We start from the raw sequence: 21,042 nt of genomic DNA on the forward strand, positions 1-21,042 counted from the left end.
TTAAGATACAGTATAAGTGATATACGCGATGACAAGTATCAGCATAAATATTTGCTGCCAAGACACAGAATGCAGGCTTAGATCACTACAAATTTTAAAACATGAATGCGTGCCCTAGTTCTGCGTTTTCCAGTGAAAGGCTGGTCGCTACAAAACATTCCCTCATTTCTGCCCCGGCTGTCGAGCTCTGAAGCCTCTCTGAGTGCCACTGACCGTGGCCATGAGATTCAAACCAACACGGCCAACGTAGACTGCGTATCTCCCTCTCTCTGGAACAGAGCGTGGCAAATCTAATAATAAATAAACATCTCAGCAACAATGGCAATAACGTTACCAAGCTACTGATAGCAACATTAGATTAATATCGAATAGTATCTGGAATCACTGCCCTCAAAAACCATTCCTTGCACACACACGTTGGGATACCATTCTGCGAAGCACACAGGGCAAGCTATTCTGGTTTGTGGAAATATAACAATAACAAAATGCCACTTCTGCATAGTAACGGTAAAACTGCAAACTGAGCCATATCTCAGTGCTCGCCTATCAGTAATCTTGACTCGTAACAACTCCGGCGACTTCATAAATTACCAGAGTCCCAGAAACAGATTAGTATGAAATATTTCGAAGTCATAATTAAAACACCCACGCCATCGGCCAACTACTGTGGCCTTATCCAACCTAATAAATTGGAGCCAGATTTGTAGATAAAATAGCGTGAGGCATAATAGATCGAGATGGAAACATAGATATAGAACAAGATTGTGAAGCCCAGTGAATAAGAGGGCACATATCTGACCAAAGTGCGCATCTGATGAAGTTATGTACGGCCAAATATTAGAATTATGTACATGTGCAAAAAAATCCAATTACGATTTTTTTCATGCTGAGGAGGATTTCTAAATTATGAAATTGCAGCCTGTATTTCCTCCTGCAGTCGAGCCATGTAAACAGCCAACATCAAGTTCAACACCATACAAATAATTACCATAACCATTTCAAAGGACAGCCTTTCATTTCTAGCCCTCACATCAGTTCTCAGCGATGAAGTTAAATATTTTGCATTTAAATATTTAATTATCCAAATGTTACAAGCATTTTACGTTACCACTGGGAATGTTCTAAATGGCAGGCGAAACTCACCTTTTACTTCCAACCGACAAAATACGCTAACGTTATTACACCATATTGACGATTTATTACACAAAGCAATTAATATGTAATTGGCCAAATCATTAAAAAGAATCAAAGCCATCGATTTGCGTTTGAACTAAGATAGTTTAACTTAACGCCAGAATCGGCAATGGCTCGAAATGTCAAACTGTACCATCAGATGTAAATAGATTCACATACTTACAGGCTGCTGGAAGGTAAACTTCAACGTAGTAGGTTCATTGCTGAAATCTCGGTGCACAAAAGCCCCGCAGCTGAAAGCTCCTCTTGGCAAGTTTGGACTTCTTCATGGGTCCAGAAGCAACCAATGCCATTCCTCATCAATTTCATTCAAAGTAGGTGCTTACTTCCATAACATTATTCTGATTGAAAGGGCACTGAAATAAAGAGGACAACTTCCACCCTTTAAAGAAAAAAAAATAACTTTTTTTCCCCCCGTAACATTTTCTTCACTTCACCCAAACCCAAGAAGTAAAAAAAAAAGTGACGGCACTGTCTGCAAGTTTTTTTTGGGGGGCCAGGGTAAAGATTGTCCAGCCCCCTCCGGCGGGTACGTGGCCTGAAAATCAAATAACTTCCCCTTTTCTTTTGTTGCTGATGAACTGAAGCCCTATTGTTCATTCCTTACATGATCTGATTTTTTTTTTGTATGTGTAGAAGGGCCATTCCCAGAATAGGCAGTGCCTTCTCTTCTCATTTGGCAGAATAATGGATTTCGCCGCCACCAACAACCCCCAACCCCTCAGCACTCACACACCGTCTGACAGACACAACAAATAATACATTTGAATAGAGCCAAAACGCTGACAAGAAAGTCCCTTATTTTTTTTAAGAAAACATTTTTTCGTGCGTGCATGTGCTGGTTAGTATATGGGAGTTAACAGTCCCGTTGGGGTGGGAGTGGGGGGGAGTTCGCGTGTTTACGCTCCATTATTAGGCTTTTAATTGCTGAACTTTTTCTCCCCTCTTTCAAAGAGCGCCCCCTCTCTCTCTCTGGCTCTCTCCCTCTCTCCACACACATTGCTCCAGACATTGACCGCTGTCCATCGGATGTTGTGACGAGCTGAGAAGCTCCGAGTTCGCACTTGGCGCTCGCTCTTCAAACGCTTTGTTAGCTTTTTTTTTTTTTTGGGGGGGGGGGGGGGGCAGTTGCTGTTGTATCTTTATGTTTGTTTATTTATTTCATGTACAGTTGGCCGCTCCGAATCACTCCCTCTCCGACTCTCTTTTCTACTCGTGGCCGGTCGGGGGGAAAAAATATCGAATACAATATTTAAAAAAACATTTTCCCCCCTTTGCAAACTCTTGACTTGATACATTTATTTATTTTTTACCCCCTTCCTCCCCCTCCTCCTCCTCCTCCTCCTCCTCCTCCTCCTCCTCCTCCTCCTCTTCCTCCTCCTCGGGGAAACACATCAAATGCAGAGTGAAAAGAAATAGAACAAGATTCCCAGCCTGGAAACGCTGCCCTGCCGCTGATGCATCGTCATCCAGAAACAGCAACACAAGAGGCAGCCCAGATTTTCCCGCCACGTCCAGCCATTCATTCGTGTGTTTAAGACTTTGGGGGTTTTTTTCCTGTGGTGGGAACATATTCTCCCTCTCCGCCTTCGCCAAGCGGACATTTTGCCCGAAAGAAAAAGACACTGGCATTTTCTTCAGCATTTCCCCCCCCCCCACCCACCCCTCCCAGTTAAATATAATGCACACACACAGCAAGGGACCTAAGCCAAGGAAATAACTTGGAGACGTTTCACTGAAGGATTTTCCAGGCATCTGGATGTTTCCCCCTCAATGCACGCTCAGTGTATCGGCGAGGTCACGTCTGCTTACGTCACGTTAAGTGCACGTATGCTAACATTTAAAATGAAATTATTAGCAACAAGGAAAAAATATGCAAATGACCAGCTTCTTGTTTGACAGCCACTGAATTGCATGCAGCTTCCTAATTTATGTTTCAGCCTTTAATTTTTTTGTGTGCTTTCCAATAAGAAGACTGCGAGAATAGAGCGTACGGGAATGTTTTTTTCATATAAATAAGGACACTGGAGAAATATCCATGCGTAATAAGGCCGATGATGCGGCATCGCCTCTGCTGTTGGCTGTAACGTGCGCGTTATTTTTAATATGTATATCTCTGTAAGTGTTTGCTCACCTTTCTCTCTTACTGAAGCGATAGATCGAAAACGTTTGTTTCTGCATAAACACTCCAATGTATCATTGTTCCCTCTTTAAAACCTAAACCTACACATATGTATATATAAAAGAACTACTTTTGTAGATGTAGATTTTTATATTATAATTACGCGTTGGAATCCTGTATGAATATGTATGATTTTAACATTGCATCTAGAGCTTTTCACGTGTATCAGTGTACATTTTCATGTAAGATTACTGATATCTTTACATTAAGAGAAGTATTTTAGCTAAGCATTTGTAATAAAACAAAAATAAAAATCTAGATTTAGTAATATCACAATCTTTAGTTTTCCACACTTCAAATAGCCCTTCCTTGATTTCAATGGCCACGATTGCAATTGGCATTCTTTGGATCTGACAGAGATATTTTACCTCCAGTTCGCGCAAATTTCCATGTATTTAAATACTTAAAATACTAATAGCGTCTTGAATATTCAATGAGGTTCATCTTATAATCAACAATATGCCCGACTAGTTTACCGTTCTGGATATACAAAGATGACATAGGTTAAGATTTGCTATTTCGAGTAGTCATATTTCTAGTTGCACATTTAATTAAGTAGCATTTCTTCATACTTAAGGAAATCCACAAGATATATATTAGCGATCCCTATTTTTGCAAAATAATATAATATATACGACGTTGCAATTTTGTTTCGTAAATATTAACTCATTAGTCACCAATATATCTACAGAAGCTGCCGCACAATTCCAATTTAATCAGCACCCTATTCAAGTTTATTAGCACTATCTGTGACTATATTTAAAATCATTTGAGGAAAAACAGATAGACGAAGCAGATTTTATACGTATAGTGCTATATTAATCAGATATGTCCATTATATATTTTTAATATCAAATGACAGCACGCGATTTTAAACTTTGCATTCGCAGAATTACCGTGATCGTGTAGCACCGGTACTGGGAAATAGTTGCAGTGTTTCTTACATTCATGACCTTATTGTCTGAAGCTATTTTTGATTCCTCGCATACACCAAAAAAATTCTAGTACGCAAAATAGATTTGAGTATATTTTTAACTACAATGTATTCAACGATTTAATAAGTAGCCAGTTCTACCTTAAGAAGTACCGTTGCATCGTTTCTATTGCATGGTAGAGTTTGCCTGAGCATTTGTTTGATGTATTTTCTAATGTTATTTTGACGATCCGTTGGTGGGATATTTGGCGGTGACGCGATGAAATAAAATTGCGCTGATCATATGCATCCCTTGCGGTATATATTATATTAAAATAGTGAAACATTATGAAACGTAGGCCTTTATATCTCGCATTGGGTGTATTCAAAGAGTAAATGTCTTCGTGGATTTATATTTAATTCTAGTTCAGTAGTTTATAGTATATTTTGCATTGTTTTGGATGCATTTATACACATTCTTATATTTAGCACCAAATTTCAAACTTTCTTGCTGTGGCTAACAGTCCCTCGCCTATGAATTTCAAACAATGTATAATTTGGCGCACAGAAGTTTGAACACTGGCAAAAAGTAGTTTGTGTTGTTTTAGATGTAGTGTGTAGTAGTGATAGTTTAGATGTAGTAATATAAATCAGTTGGGTGAATAGTCAAATTATATGCCATTGCAAAATGATTATAATTTGCTCAACTCTATTCGGGAGATACAAGATGTTGACGAAATGAGTTCCAATTTGGACTCTTTGTACCGAACGTAACTCACTTTCGCTCAGATCACCTACAGTACAACTTGTTATTTATTTAGGACTTGTTAACTCCTCTGAAAAAGACCGGGATTTATTTTCTGTACCAATAGGTCACACACTGTGAATTTTATGCCGCTATTTGAGGGCATCGGAATATCAAGTCTCACACTAACTGCGATTTAAGACAAATTCGAAGTGCAGTAATGTTATCAATGGACATTCTGATTGGTCCGCAAATTGCACATGCTTTATATGACTTGAACTCAGTTCAGTTTAGATTTAGTTTTTACTGCTTTCCGTACTTACAGTCGTATTGGTCATTAGTTCATTGCACAGTCGCTGAGTTGGCGACACCATAATTTTGAGTGCACAGAATCGCATTCGTACAACATTAGAAACTATTGCAAACCAGTTTAAGGTTTAGGTTAAATTGGTGACAGGAATGTAAATTGGCACCGGTTTAGTAAATACAGTTTACAGTTACATCTGATTCAATACATCTTACTATTTAATAAATTAATGCAGCGATGTATCGATAATTATTATGCACCTAAAAATAAACTCATGTTATTATGTAAGTATTCCGTTCAGTTTCACCAATTAAAAGTGTCTTAAACAGCGTTTGTGATGTGTGATATTGTCGAGGAGACATTTACCAATCGGAATTTTTTTTTTAAACTGACTATATTTGGCTTATTTCTAAAAAAAATACACGCGCTGTACTTAGGCAACCTTGATGTTCTTTAATGCCATGGTACACAGCTGATATGTTATAATAACGACGTTCAAGATGCAATACTTGATACATATGTGTTATTCGGGTTTCGCTGCCTGAAATTTTACAAGTTTAACCAGGTTATAGAACTGGTAGTTGCAATAGGCCAAAATGGAAAATAATATCTTCAATTTTGAGATAGTGACATTGACATATTTCTTTATTTTGTTTCCGCTGTTACATAATGTAATAAATTTAATAAACCAAAAATAGATTGAAAAAAAAATTGAAACATGCTCCAATCAACTCCTTTTTTGGGATCTGTAACAGCGCTATAACATAGCCAATAGTATTTATGCATTCTATATTATAAGTAGTTGTCTATAAATTATTAATCATTATTGCTGAAGCTCACACACAGAAAGTATAACTGTCCATCGGAAGTAAGATCGATAACATATAGATGGAATGGTGTGAAAATGATTGTGTACACATATGTGCATATAAACGGACATTTAAAGCGGCACATACATCTGCAAATCCTGGGCTCTTGAGCAATAAAGTGCCAGAGGAACTCACTGGGTCAGGCGGCATCTGTGAAGGATGGTGTTTAGGGTTGGGACGTTCCACAGATGCTACCTGATCTGCTGAGATCCGCCAGCAAATGTTAAGGTGTTTCCTGTAAGTTGCATTGGGCTAAACATGGCGGACGTTTAAAAAAACATATTCGTTATCGGTAAAGGTATTGCCGTGGAGCCTTATTGAAATGAGTAAATAACCAGAAAAGGAACCTTGCCCAGAAAGACTGGTATCACCTTGATATGATTTGTAGAAGTGAATAGGCATCGGAAGTAGACGAAGGGCGACATCTTCTGGCAGCATATGCATTATAGTTTTGCAACAGTCAACTGGTTTTTACTCTTCCACTCAACAAGCCAGTTGCACCACAAATATATTTTCCAAACAATTTGCAAAAAACAAAGGAGAGTGCAAACATAAATACAAACAAATATGAACAATCACCAACTCTCACTGCTTTGGTAGCAGGCGAACGTTTACTTCAACATGGTAAACCGTAGTTACATACAATTTTAATATAATCAATGCTGATCAACATTGCCGCTGGCTAACTTCTTTTAAAAATTACATTCGGCATTTAAATATTCGGACCGAGTCAATATAGTGTCAATATCATCAATTTAAAATGTGGATAAAGTGAATAGTTGGATTCAGGAAACTATGATACACAACAAGAAAAATCCACATTAGTATTTTGCCGACGTAATTACCACAATACAATTCCTGTCTTGTTCTGGTATAGATATGTTTCACAGTGTTTTATAGATCATCGTTAGGAATCTCAATTTATTAACCGTTAATTTCTAAAACAATGTCAAAATTATACTTCGGTTTGTCTGTATTTCCATGCGTTTGTTTAGGGGTGATGGGGTTATTACTAAAATGTCAATGAAAGGCGACATTAGGGGAAGGACTCGGAAATACAGGACTGATTAAACTGCAGCAACTATTCACCGAGCCACTTATTGGTTTTCATAAAATAGTCAGGAGACTTGTTTTCTTTGCAAGATAGAAATCCATAACATCTCAATTCCAACGCAACTTTCATAGATTGTGATTGGAAACAAAATGTATCCCAAAACGTAATCCAAATGATCGAATTTAGATTCACGGCGCATTAACACATTAACATTTCAGACATTAGACACGACTTATGCATGTATATTGCATTAAATACGATATCTGTATTTAAACTATATGCATCATGTATAAAATAATAAACTATCCACTAAGCTACTAATGATTTTTCTATGGTAAACTCATTTTGGAAACTGCACATTTAGGCATAAATGTACCAAATAATGAAATGAAGAAAATATCAGTTGCCAAAACGGCCACAAAGAAGGAAATCGGTTCCGTCAAGTTTAAAGAATAAGTTCAACTGCTTCTACCATCTATCATCTCATGTTATATATGTACAGCCTTTAAAATATTCTGAACAAATAAGTTAAGCATCATAAAGAGTATTTCATTGGACAGTTCTTAACTTTATCAAAATATTGTGCATTTGGGGTAAACTAATTAAGATCGGCCCAATATAATATAGACCAGAAACATAATCCATGGATACGTTTTACTTCAATTAATGTTTTTTTTAAAATATATTACAATAAATATACTTTAAACACTATGTAAAAACAAGTCAAGATTGTAAGCAATTTAAGACTAACTATTGCAGCTTGAAAAGTTACTACCTCGAAAATGCCCCCAGATAAATAAAATTTACACCTATTCTCAGTTGTAGTTAGCAAACCTAAGTTCAAATTCTTTCAGTTAGCATGGAACATCTCAATTTCTATTTGGAATACACTCGATTTAACAAAAAATGCACTCAGAAGTCACACGCATATGAATGCAAAACACACCATCAGCCCTTAAATGCTGATGCAAAACACACCATCAGCCCTTAAAATTATGAACATGTGCAGTGTTGATAGTTATCCATTTGAAACACTTGGTGTTACTGTAAGTGACATCTCAGATTAGGGTTTAACTTGCATCTTTTGAATGTTTTTTTTTTCTAATACAAACTCTTAAATATCCATAGGGGATTATGCTGCATTTGCTAGATATGTCTACATTGTTTGATATGGAAAAAATAAAATCCCACATCAAGCTTTACAAATCAGTAGTTCGGACGATATACAGTAATGATTTGATCATTTCTCCGGTGTTACTGCATAGTAAATATTCATGGTGGATTGGAGGGGGGAAAAAACGTCGAGCTCCCAGCCCGTTTACTTACTGTTCAATACAAAGCGGCCCCTGGGCTCTACCCTCAGTCTTAGAACACTGGAAGTGTCTGAAATTCTGCCTGGTACCCTGTCTGGGACCATATATCCGCGGTCTTCAGAGTCAACGACAAATATTTTGAACGTTAGCCAAAAGAGACGTTCACTAACAATTACATGACGTTGGCCACTTATGGTTATTCGGTGCGGATCTGAAAGTTGACCAAAGGGTCCCAAATACAAAAGACTCCCTTCCCCAGTAAGACTTTGTACAACCACCCCACCCATCTTCCCACATCCCCTCTCCATTGAAAGCCTCTCTTAATACAGATGTCACAGACCTGTGTTATTTATGCTATACCACACTTGAAAATATACATTTAATTGTCAAAGCTTTGGAGACTCTGAGCATTTGTACTATTTGAAATGTTTTCTGTCGATGAAATATTAAACAGCGACGCTAAAGTGAACTTGTAAGAAACTACAAACAAGGTGTGTTGGAGATCTTCACCGCGAATTCAGGCTAGCATTTGACAAATAGTTATAAATGTATGCATCTGCCCCCCGAATGATTTTCATGTTAAACATTAGAATACATGCATTGCACGCCAGGTCACTTAAAACGAACTACATACATTGCTTTCGATAAGACCTACACTAGAAGTTCAGGTGCCTCCCGGGATGAAATGTGTAAAGTTCCACGTGTGCTTGAAATAAATACACGATGATGAGTTTGAAATCAGCCTGTCCTTGAAGGTCAAGGCTCGTGCCCTAGACTTGCATATGTATGCTCAAGGTTAATTATTCTGCAGCTTTCAAATGAATCACTTTACTTTACCGACAACAAACACGTTGCGACAATCCATCGGTCCAAGGGTAACCTTGTTAAAATAAACTTGTCAAATTGATTGGTTTTCGGTACTTCGTCCATGTAAACAATGCGCGATTTATATAAATAGAAACGACACGAAGAACAAGAGACATGGCAAGCAATATCATATTTAAATATTTTACAAAATTCACCCCCCCCCCCCCCCCCCGCCACGTATACACGGCCCCACCCATTGTTACTGTACTCCTGCAGCACATGTTTCTTATTTCGAATAAAGTGTTATGTTGATTATTCCTACAAGGATACATACTTTCTTCTGTCAAAATCATAACCTTATTTATTGGTGTAATATATTGATTTTGAAGCATTGCGACAGGGAATACGCCGAAAGAGGAATTAGTGTGGGCTTCCAATCTTACGTCTGTTTGATCACAAATTATACATAGAAAACTTCATAATCCAAAAGGAAATCTAAATAACGTTGCTTCTATCTTTAACCGATTGCTGAAGGCGTCAACAATGCTACACTTAGGGATTGTATAAATGTACACTTTTGAAGGATTTAGTGCTTTGTTTATCAAGGATGTTCGAAACGTATAAACTTATTTGGTTGTAGAAAGTAAAATAAGTAAAGAAAGCTATTTTACCGTTCTATTCCAACTCGTTGGAACTCGTTATTAATGTTTTAGTTCGTCGCTGAAAGTTTATTTACAGCCCATTATTGATAATTGTCAAGGTTTTCAAGTTCAAATAAGCGAGCACATTTCTAAAGTGGGGGGTAACAAAGCATATTTAGATTAGTAAAATACATGTTTTGATTGTCCCCTATTTCCCCAGTTTAATGGAAAATCAAAAGTTAAACGTGTTTACACTTTGCCTTTAACTATTGAATAGTTTAGAAATAATTGGGCAGGGCGGGAGATTATTTATTTATCCCCTCCCCAAAAATAATGACTGATATCGCAGATGTGTTGATTAAGTTTATAGTGAAGTGCTAGTGTTGAATTGATTCGGTATTCTGATTATTTTCGCAATTACAATAGGGTATCAACTCCGAAGGCTTATTTTCCAAAGCAGCCATATTTTAAGATGCAATTTACATTATTCGTAATGTCTTCACTAGCTTGTTGATATTGCTAATTCGCATTGACTAATTTTAGTTTTAAGATGGGACAGGAGATTTCAATTTCATGATTTTTAAAAATTATTCAGAATTTCTGAAAACGATAATTTTTTCACAAGACTGAATAATAGTTACAAATCAGTGCAACTATCAGCGAGCTTATATTGAATAGATGCTTGACTATTTTGATTTCCCAGTTATAGTTTACTTTCCACAGCCAAATATGTTTTCCATTGGTGAGTTATTTCATAAATTGTCAAAAATATTTCAGGTAATTCTCTGGAGAAACACGAATGAATACCAGGCATGGCTCGCCCTCAACACTCACAGATGTATCAAAAGAGATGAATAATGGGCTGCATTGAGAATTCAACAAGATACGCGTTACTAGGCTTAAAGAAAGTATATTTGTCGATTAAGCAAATTGAATGTGAAACGGTCGTTGCATTTTTAATCCTCAAAACATACTATGTTCAAAGGTGCCTTTTGCCTAGAGATATTGAGTTTATATACTTTTATGTTATCTAGAGTTTTTGAATAAGTGGGCCAGTGAATTGAAAATTAAGTATGTTCAGGAATCAATGAACACGGAGTACGAGGGCAGTTCCCTCCAAAAGTACACATAGTTTAGAACTAATAAACGATGGGAGTGCACGCTGCCGTACGAGCTATCGAAATACACCCGCGCCCTGATATTTTCTAACAAATATTTGAAGAAGCATTACTGTTTCTACATCTTAAATATGACACGGTGTGTAGCATTTTCATAGCTAGCGAAATTTCCTGAAGTTAACAGTTTGTACTATGTACTGATTGATTACAGTGAATATGTCTGCGAGAACGTTTCATTCTTTTCTTTCGCTGGGTTCATGTACATCAGCGATGTACAAATGAAATTCATGGAAATGAACAATTGGATTACAATGGATTTATATCACCCAACATTGGAACGGATTTTGTTAGTTAAATAATCGGAATTTAAAAATGGAAGATATCTTCAAAAACCACAGGAGAAACATAGGTGTTAGATTACACCATTCTGAGCCTAGATACTTTGATGAGGTCGTTTCTGCAAGTGAGGACCTGGACAATTAAACATTTTTTTTTGAAGACCATGTCAAAAGAGAAAGAAAGGTGGAACGTACATGTGAGCGCGAATAATGTTGGTACATACGTAGCAGATAAACAATTATCTACCACGATCATAGCAAAATGCAGATGGAAGGAATTGAACGTTGTATTTTTTCACACACTATAAAGACGGGAAGTAAAATAAAATGCATGGAGGAATATGTACAGTTTTGAGTCTAAATATGTCAAGTGAGGATTAAGCGGGTGAGCGTAACGTTCATAGACTAGATGTTAATTATTGAAAATCTCCACATCCGCAACTTTTATGATGTTTACATTGAAATTTAACACCAATGTTTCAAATATAATGGTTTGTATTGGAAATTATCTAAGCAATTAATAATAATTCATAGGTACACAAAAATGCTGGGGAAACTCAGCGTGTGCAGCAGCATCTATGGAGCGAAGGAAATAGGCGACGTTTCGGGCCGAAACCCTTCATAGTACGTGATGTGATATCGAGATGTATCGAACTGTACACACGCTGCTCGGAGGCACACATTAACTTTAATGACTCGGAGTGGATTTGAGGCACTTCCTGCCAGGCTATTCCTATACTTTCAGTCTGTAGAAGGGTCCCGACACGTAACGTCACCCATCCATTTTCTCCAGAGATGCTGCCTGACCCGCTGAGTTACTCCAGCGCTTTGTGTCTACCTTCGCTATGTACCAGCATCTGCAGTTCCTTTCTATATTATAACCAGGAATATTCCAATGGACAGGCTGTCATGTTTCTATTGAACTCACGTCGACTACGGTAAAATGAAATATCGCAAAAGATGGACAGATGTAAATATACATTTACACAGCCAATGTAAAACAAATGCATCCTCAAATTATTCAAGGCTTTTCGAACAAACACAAATTAAATGGGACAAGCTCTGAATAGACAATTATTACTTCACAGACCAACTTTTACAATTTTGGTGAAAAGGTAATGGTAAAACTGATGCACAGGGCTGTGGCGGCATTTGCTGTGATTGAGTGGATTCATGTCATTATTCACAGTGGGACACACATGAAATAGATTAACAGTCTCAGAACCAACACAGCAATCAGCGCACTAACATTGAAAGTGCTGAATTTTTCGTGGTTTTGCCATTGTTTCGCTCTGGAAATAAGAAGGTGGGGCTGCTAGGTTAAAACAAACTAAGTTTGAACCAAGAGTATCCAATTTACCTTTTCCACTCCAGTGTGAACGGGAGAAATAAGTTTCCTTTCGACACATTCTGCCAGCACTCGAATGGATTCACGCATTCCCCAGTATCTATACAAACCGTTATTACTGAAAGGAATAAAGCAACAATAATTACTGGAGTTTTAATTGGGGAGGGGGGGATGGGGGGAAGGGGGTGTTGATACATTGGCAGAAGAGATAGCAGTGATATGTAATAAGTACAGTTTCTTTATTCAGCGATCTCTAGCGGCAGATTGGAGAATGGACCCGGCGGCAGTTTGGCCATTACATTATCCAGCATCTATGCAACAGCTAGACTAACCTAGTGAACACTGACATCAAGCAACATCATTTACTAAGGACATATATTTGATTTCCAACAACAGTTTTACATGACTTGAATTTATTTGTGTCAAGTTATCAGTTATTCTCCGCTTGTTTTAATGATTAACTTTGAGTATATAATAAAAAAAACACTACAGCATTATGAAGACAACACAAAATGCTGGAGTAACTCAGCGGGACAGGCAGCATCTCTGGATCGAAGGAATGGGTGATGATTCGGGTCGAGACCCTTCTTCAGACAGACTCCTGCCCAACCCGCTGAATTACTCTCGCATTTTGTGTCTGTCTTCGGTGAAAACCAGCTCCTGTAGTTCCTTCCTACACATAGCATTACGAACCTAGGTCGAGAATATGATTAAAATAAATGCATACACTTGAAAGGCCAATCTTATATTTGAAAAGATGCTCGTCAACTGCAATTGTAGTTGAAGTCAGTAAAAGGAACATTTGGAACATTGGCATGACTCAGGAATATCCCTGAATTGATAATGAAAATCCTAACTTAATGACGAAATCCCGGTACGTGTAAACGGAAGGATATTCGTGTACAACAACCTTGATGGTGGACTATTAATGATGTGTAGGAAGGAACTGCAGATGCTGGTTTAAATCGAAGATAGACACACAATGTGATTTCGACTATGTAATCTTCGATTATTAAAGACAATCTCCAATAAAGGAATGGAAATAGCAAATCATCAAAAATGAGTATCAAAAGCTATACACAAGTTGAAACATGAGATAGTAAGTAAATTGTAAGTGAATTGTATGATATTTTTACATTTAGTTTGTTGTAGTTGAACATGACATTAATATAAAAATAATAAATCTGCTATACTAAAGTTTTCTTCTAACAAACACCTTGACGTTCTGGCTACTGGATAGCACGCAAACACAAGCTTTTCATTGCAGCTCCGTACTCGTGACAGTTATAAACTAAACTAAACTAAAGTTTTTGGTCTGGTTTGGCTCAGCCACCAAGCACGACACCTGGAAGCTGCAGCGAATCGTCCGATCAGCAGAGAAGGCTATTGGCTGCAACCTTCCCTCCATTGATGAACTGTACGCTGCAAGGGCCAGGAAGCGAGCGGGCAAGATCATCTCTGACCCCTCTCACCCTGGCCACAAACTCTTTGAATCACTTCCCTCTGGAAGGCGACTCCGGACTGTCAAAGCTGCCACAACCAGACATAAAAACAGTTTTTATCCACGAGTAGTTACTCTACTCAACAGCCAAAAATCTGTAGCCTCCCTTTGATCTGGTATTTTGTTGGTTCACATGCTTGATCAATGGTGTTTTATCATTAATGTTTTATTATTATTAATGTTTAGTGTTTTATGAGTCATTCATAACTGTCACTGTATGTCATGTTGTTACTTGTGGGCGGAGCACCAAGGCAAATTCCTTGATGGTGAATACTTGGCCAATAAACTTACTTACTTACTTATTTACTTACTTATATGTACATTTATTCACATGGTCTAAATTTCCTAGAATTCGACATTATTCCAGTGCTTAGCAGCAATTATGTGGAGCAAACAAAAGATTAAATAACCAAAAATCTGAATAACAAAACTCAAAGAAAAATTAACCAGGATAACTAAAACACAAATACACCTCATAGCGTATAAGAAGTTATAAAACCACCAGAATTCAGGTTAGTATAGATTGAAGCAAGCTTCTTGAGGGGTGATGTCATACTGAAGTGAAAGCATTCTTGAGTTAAGGTAGTGGAAGATTGAGTCCACTGGACAAAGTGGAGTAAGAAATATGGGGTTAAATTCGCTTGCAGTGCTGTACGGAAATACTCTGCTGGGGATGCCTCTTTTTGGAGGGCATGTTCATCCAAGAATCATCAATGAGCAATTGCTGACCATATCACATTGCTGAGTGTAGGTCTCACCTGTAAACAATTTAGGTGCTGCATCTCCGATGTTCCTGGTTCATGCCATTGTTTCATTCCACCAATAATTGAACTTCTGATGATATGGAAATAATTAAAATACTATCACCAAGCCCCAGAGTTGTGCAGCACAGGAAAGAGCCCTTTGGTCCACCATGTACATGTCAACCATTTTGCTCCACCAATCCCATTTGCTTGCATTTGCTCTGTAATCTTCTATGTCTCGCCTATTTAGACCTTAAATGTCTCTTAAATATAGTGATTATATCTAACTCCACCATCTCCTCTGGTAGTATGTTCCAAACATCAACCACTCTCTGTTTAAAGAAAGTCTCCTGCCATTCCCTTTAAAACTCCTTCCTCTCACCTTTAAACTATGCCCTCTTGGTGTTGATGTTCCTACCTTGAGAAGAGTTATACAACACATTGATAGGGCAGTCTGACCATCTACCTTATCTATGCCTTTTAAAATGTTACATATCTTTATTTTCTTGCACAATGGCTCCATCCTGTGTATGTGGAAACAAGAATATTAGACTGGATTTTGCAGTGGTGGACAATCTTTCAGTGAAAATTTGTAATTTGTTTTTGCAAATTGTACAGTCAAGTATAGTGGTAACCTTTTGAGAGTTTTGGGAATAGTGTGCATGCAGTGAAAAACTGTGTATCTCCTTTATTCATAGAGCTGAAGAATTGGTATTGAAAGGAATAGAGTTTGAATCTGCAGGTGCCAGAATATGTAATTCAATGTAAAATCATACACAGAAACATAGAAACATAGAAACATAGAAAACAGTTGCAGGAGGAGGCCATTCGGCCCTTGGAACCAGCACCGCCATTCATTCTGATCATGGCTGATCGTCCCCTATCAATAACCCGTGCCTGCCTTCTCCCCGTATCCCTTGATTCCACCTCTATCTAACTCTCTCTTAAATCCATCCAGTGACTTGACCTCCACTGCCCTCTGTGGCAGGGAATTCCATAAATTCACAACTCTCTGGGTGAATATTTTTTTTCTCACCTCAGTCTTAAATTTACAGACTGCATGGATGAACTACAACAATTGTTCATTCCAGTTTGGCAAAAAAAGAAATCAGGGAAGGTAGTGCATCCATGGATAACAAGGGAATTGGGTGAATCAAATTGGCAGGGGTGCTGAGGAAGAGGATTTCTTGGAATGTATGCGGGATAGTTTTCTAAACCAACATGTAGAGGAACCGACGAGAGAGCAGGCTATTCTAGACTGGGTATTGAGTAATGAGGAAGGGTTAGTTAGCAGTCTTGTTGTGCGTGGCCCCTTGGGCAAGAGTGCCCATAATATGGTTGAGTTCTTCATTAGGATGGAGAGTGACATTGTTAATTCAGAAACAAGGGTCCTGAACTTAAAGCAAGGTGACTTTGAGGGTATGAGACGTGATTTGGCCAAGATTGACTGGCGATTGATTCTTAATGGGTTGACGGTGGATATGCAATGGAAGGCATTTAAAGACTGCATGGATGAACTACAACAATTGTTCATCCCAGTTTGGCAAAAAAATAAATCAGGGAAGGTAGTGCATCCGTGGATAACAAGGGAAATCAGGTAAGTATCAAAGCAAAAGATGAAGCATACAAATTAGCCAGAAAAAGCAGCCTACCGGAGGACTGGGAGAAATTCAGAGACCAGCAGAGGATGACCAAGGGCTTAATTAGGAAAGGGAAAATAGATTATGAAAGAAAACTGGCAGGGAACTTAAAAAACTGACTGCAAAAGTTTTTATAGATATGTGAAGAGAAAAAGTTTAGTTAAAAAATGTAGGTCCCTTGCAGTCAGAAACAGGTGAATTGATCATGGAGAACAAGGACATGGCAGACCAATTGAATAACTACTTTAGTTCTGTCTTCACTAAGGAAGACATAAATAATCTGCCGGAAATAGCAGGGGACCGGGGATCAAATGAGATGGAGGAACTGAGTGAAATCCAGGTTAGCCGGGAAGTGGTGTTATGTAAATTGAATGGATTAAAGGCCGATAAATCCCCAGGGCCAAATAGGCTGCATCCCAGAGTACTTAAGGAAGTAGCCCCACAAATAGTGGATGCATTAGTGATAATTTTTCAAAACTCATTAGATTCTGGAGTAGTTCCTGAGGATTGGAGGGTAGCTAATGTAACCCCACTTTTTAAAAAGGGAGGGAGAGAGAAAACGGGGAATTACAGACCAGTTAGTCTAACGTCAGTAGTGGGGAAACTGCTAGAATCAGTTATTAAAGATGGGATAGCAGCACATTTGGAAAGTGGTGAAATCATTGGACAAAGTCAGCATGGATTTATGAAAGGTAAATCATGTCTGATGAATCTTATAGAATTTTTCGAGGATGTAACTAGTAGAGTGGATAAGGGAGACCCAGTGGATGTGTTATATCTGGACTTTCAGACGGCTTTCGACAAGGTCCCACATAAGAGATTAGTATACAAACTTAAAGCACACGGTATTGGGGGTTCAGTATTGATGTGGATAGAGAACTGGCTGGCAGACAGGAAGCAAAGAGTAGGAGTAAACGGGTCCTTTTCACAATGGCAGGCAGTGACTAGTGGGGTACCGCAAGGCTCAGTGCTGGGACCCCAGCTATTTACGATATATACTAATGATTTGGACGAGGGAATTGAATGCAACATCTCCAAGTTTGCAGATGACACGAAGCTGGGGGGCAGTTTTAGCTGTGAGGAGGATGCTCGGAGGCTGCAAGGTGACTTGGATAGGCTGGGTGAGTGGGCAAATGCATGGCAGATGCAGTATAATGTGGATAAATGTGAGGTTATCCACTTTGGTGGCAAAAACAGGAAAGTAGACTTTTATCTGAATGGTGGCCAATTAGGAAAGGGGGAGATGCAACGAGACCTGGGTGTCATGGTACACCAGTCATTAAAAGTAGGCATGCAGGTGCAGCAGGCAGTGAAGAAAGCGAATGGTATGTTAGCATTCATAGCAAAAGGATTTGAGTATAGGAGCAGGGAGGTTCTACTGCAGTTGTACAGGGTCTTGGTGAGACCACACCTGGAGTATTGCATACAGTTTTGGTCTCCTAATCTGAGGAAAGACATTCTTGCCATAGAGGGAGTACAGAGAAGGTTCACCAGACTGATTCCTGGGATGTCAGGACTTTCATATGAAGAAAGACTGGATAGACTCAGTTTGTACTCGCTAGAATTTAGAAGATTGAGGGGGGATCTTATAGAAACTTACAAAATTCTTAAGGGGTTGGACATGCTAGATGCAGGAAGATTGTTCCCGATGTTGGGGAAGTCCAGAACAAGGGGTCATAGTTTAAGGATAAGGGGGAAATCTTTTAGGACCGAGTTGAGGAAACATTTTTTACACAGAGAGTGGTGAATCTCTGGAATTCTCTGCCACAGAAGGTAGTTGAGGCCAGTTCATTGGCTGTATTTAAGAGGGAGTTAGATGTGGCCCTTGTGGCTAAAGGGATCAGGGGGTATGGAGAGAAGGCAGGTACAGGATACTGAGTTGGACATGATCATATTGAATGGCGGTGCAGGCTCGAAGGGCCAAATGGCCTACTCCTGCACCTATTTTCTATTATTCTATGTTTCTAAATGACCTCCCCTTTATTCTAAGAAGCAGAAGCAGAAGAAAGAGAATCAAAAACAGATGAAATCAGAGAGAAAAGGGGATTGACAAAAGCAAAAAAAACAAAGCTTAAAAAGCCAATTAATTGAAAACAGCAACAACAGTAATTAAAATTGGAAGGATCGATGCACTGTTTTCTTTAGAAGTTAATTTTCCACTCCAGAGCAGCTACAGTATTTAACCAGTCAAGTCCAACATCTAGTCCAGTATCATCACTCTAATCAACAGGCCTTAACATTTTGTTATGTGGTTGGTGGGTTTCTATCTGACAATTAAATTAGCTTCATCCTATTCTATGTATTTTAATAATGATCTCTTGGTCATACAATGTACGACTTGTGGTTTAAGAGAGTAGCTCAGAGAGCAACACTGAAAATCATGCTGAATATCCATTTAAAGGAGATATTAGCCATTTAGCTTTAAGTGCCAGCCCTATTGTTCAATATATTGGGAAATAACAATTTGAGATTACATGATTAACTATAAAACTTTAAATTGTGGTTTATTTTTCTCTGACATTGCAGGAAGTAGGTGAATTTTGTGTGGATGGCTTCATGATAACTAATTTAAATATAAACATATCGAAACTGTGTAAATTACCAAGGCATTTTCTTCTTCTTAATAGCAGAGTAAGTAATAACTCACTCCTGCTGAATAAGTTCCCTGCAAACATTTCCGGGAAGACTATACCAGAATCCAGTGTGGATTTGGTCAATGTTAAAGAACAAGAACCTATAAGACAAGAAAAATAAATAAAAACAAATGCTAGGAACACTCAGCACACCAGAGAGCATCTATGGAAAGAGAAACATCTATTGTTTCAAGTCCTAGACTCTTTGTCAGACATGGGAAAGAGATAAAATAAATTAGTTTTCTTTTGCAGGGAATGTGGGGATGGATAGACAAGGAGAATATGTTGTAAGGCAAAGACAAAGACCATAGGCAAAAGAGCTAATTATGTTAGAAGCCCATTATGTTTATTTTCTGCTTATGTAGTGCATTGCCAATGGCAAGGCTCTAGGTCATACTGACATGTTTAGCAGGCCAGACTTCACCAATAGAAACTGAAAGACTGAACCAACATGATGACAGACAGTGAGGCCCAGAACTAATCCAGGCAGAAAGAAAAAAGGAATTAGGTAAAGATAGAAAATGCAATAATTAGTTTGGAAGGCTGATGCATTCCCAGATGGAAGTGTTAATCCTGGCTAAATTGGAGCAGCCAGGACATTAAAATTGACTAAAGGCTGAGTAAAGTGCTGCTCGGCCATTTTGGTCAAGTTAAATGTGCCTTTGCAGAACTGGGACAAGCTGCGGAATGGTGCCAGTTTGTCTGTGGCCTAGATAAGAGCTGCAGAGAAAGAATGGGACATTTGCATATTCTTGCAATAAGGTGTAAATTGCATGGAACTGATTGGTTCAATGCAAACCAGATATACATAGTTTAAATAATGTTGCAAAGCCTTATTCGGATAGTTGTTGATTGGTTGAAATGTTAAGCTTTGTCTGGGTTGTCTGAATGCCAGGGCACATGTTGCATAGTTCATCTGTGTTAACTTCCATCTTGAAGCTTCGCCAGATACAATGTATTTGTTACTGTGTTATTGGGTTAGGGCACTGTCTATCATGTACTGTGTTAATCAATATGTGTTCTTGGACTGTACAGAGACCACCCCCATTTGGTTCGGCCCCTCAAGTTTCGGGGACCTATAAAAGGTAGCTCGCACGAGGTCCGATGTCGATCTTCTGGAAGAACGTTTGGGACTGCGTGACGTTTTGGAGTGTCTCTGCTGGCACAAGGCTAGAATGGCTTGGTCAAACAGATACAAGGATCGAACCCGCGGTGGTTAGGTATTGCATAGGGGAATTTGTGTTGTGTTATCCAAAATAAAGTTTAGTTGCTCAAGTGCTTGGAGGGGGGGGGGGGGGGGGGGGGGGGGGAAGGGGGGGGAGCTTAGAACGAGCTATTTACAGAAGAGGAGGTGTTCTTCTTCAAACCTGCATGACGCTTCATTATAACTGACAGATAGTTCTGAATGAAAGTGGGATGGGAATAAATGTAGCTAACACAACTCATTGCAGTAGGGGCGATCTGAAATATCGTGTATCCATGTTCTCCAGAGATGCTGCCTGACCTGCTGAGTTACTTCGGCACTTTGTGGATAGTCACAGACATACGGTTGGAAACATTACAACCAATCTGGGACAGCACGCTCCTGCAGTCAACAATGGCATAATGGCAGATTTTTACTGACGTTGGGATAAATATTGGACAGGAGGCTGGGGGGATAAATCGTTTTCTAAAATATGATGAGAAATTATTCTTT

General features: G+C 38.6%; 1 long non-coding RNA gene across 3 annotated transcripts in view; it reads right to left on the reverse strand.

Annotated features, from left to right (window-relative positions):
• LOC116970764 overlaps positions 1-9,362 on the reverse strand; it is a 290,449-nt gene extending 281,087 nt beyond the window's left edge. The window contains exon 1 of one of the 3 annotated variants that reach the window (XR_004411308.1): positions 8,591-9,362. This is a non-coding gene — a long non-coding RNA (uncharacterized LOC116970764). Of the gene's footprint in view, positions 1-1,357; positions 2,309-8,590 lie in introns of those variants that run through there. The other 2 variants (XR_004411306.1, XR_004411307.1) reach the window with 2 other exon arrangements.
• Between the last annotated feature and the right edge of the window lie 11,680 nt (positions 9,363-21,042).

The sequence above is a fragment of the Amblyraja radiata genome, chromosome 3 (assembly GCF_010909765.2).
Source record: "Amblyraja radiata isolate CabotCenter1 chromosome 3, sAmbRad1.1.pri, whole genome shotgun sequence".
Taxonomy (NCBI): Eukaryota; Metazoa; Chordata; class Chondrichthyes; order Rajiformes; family Rajidae; genus Amblyraja; species Amblyraja radiata.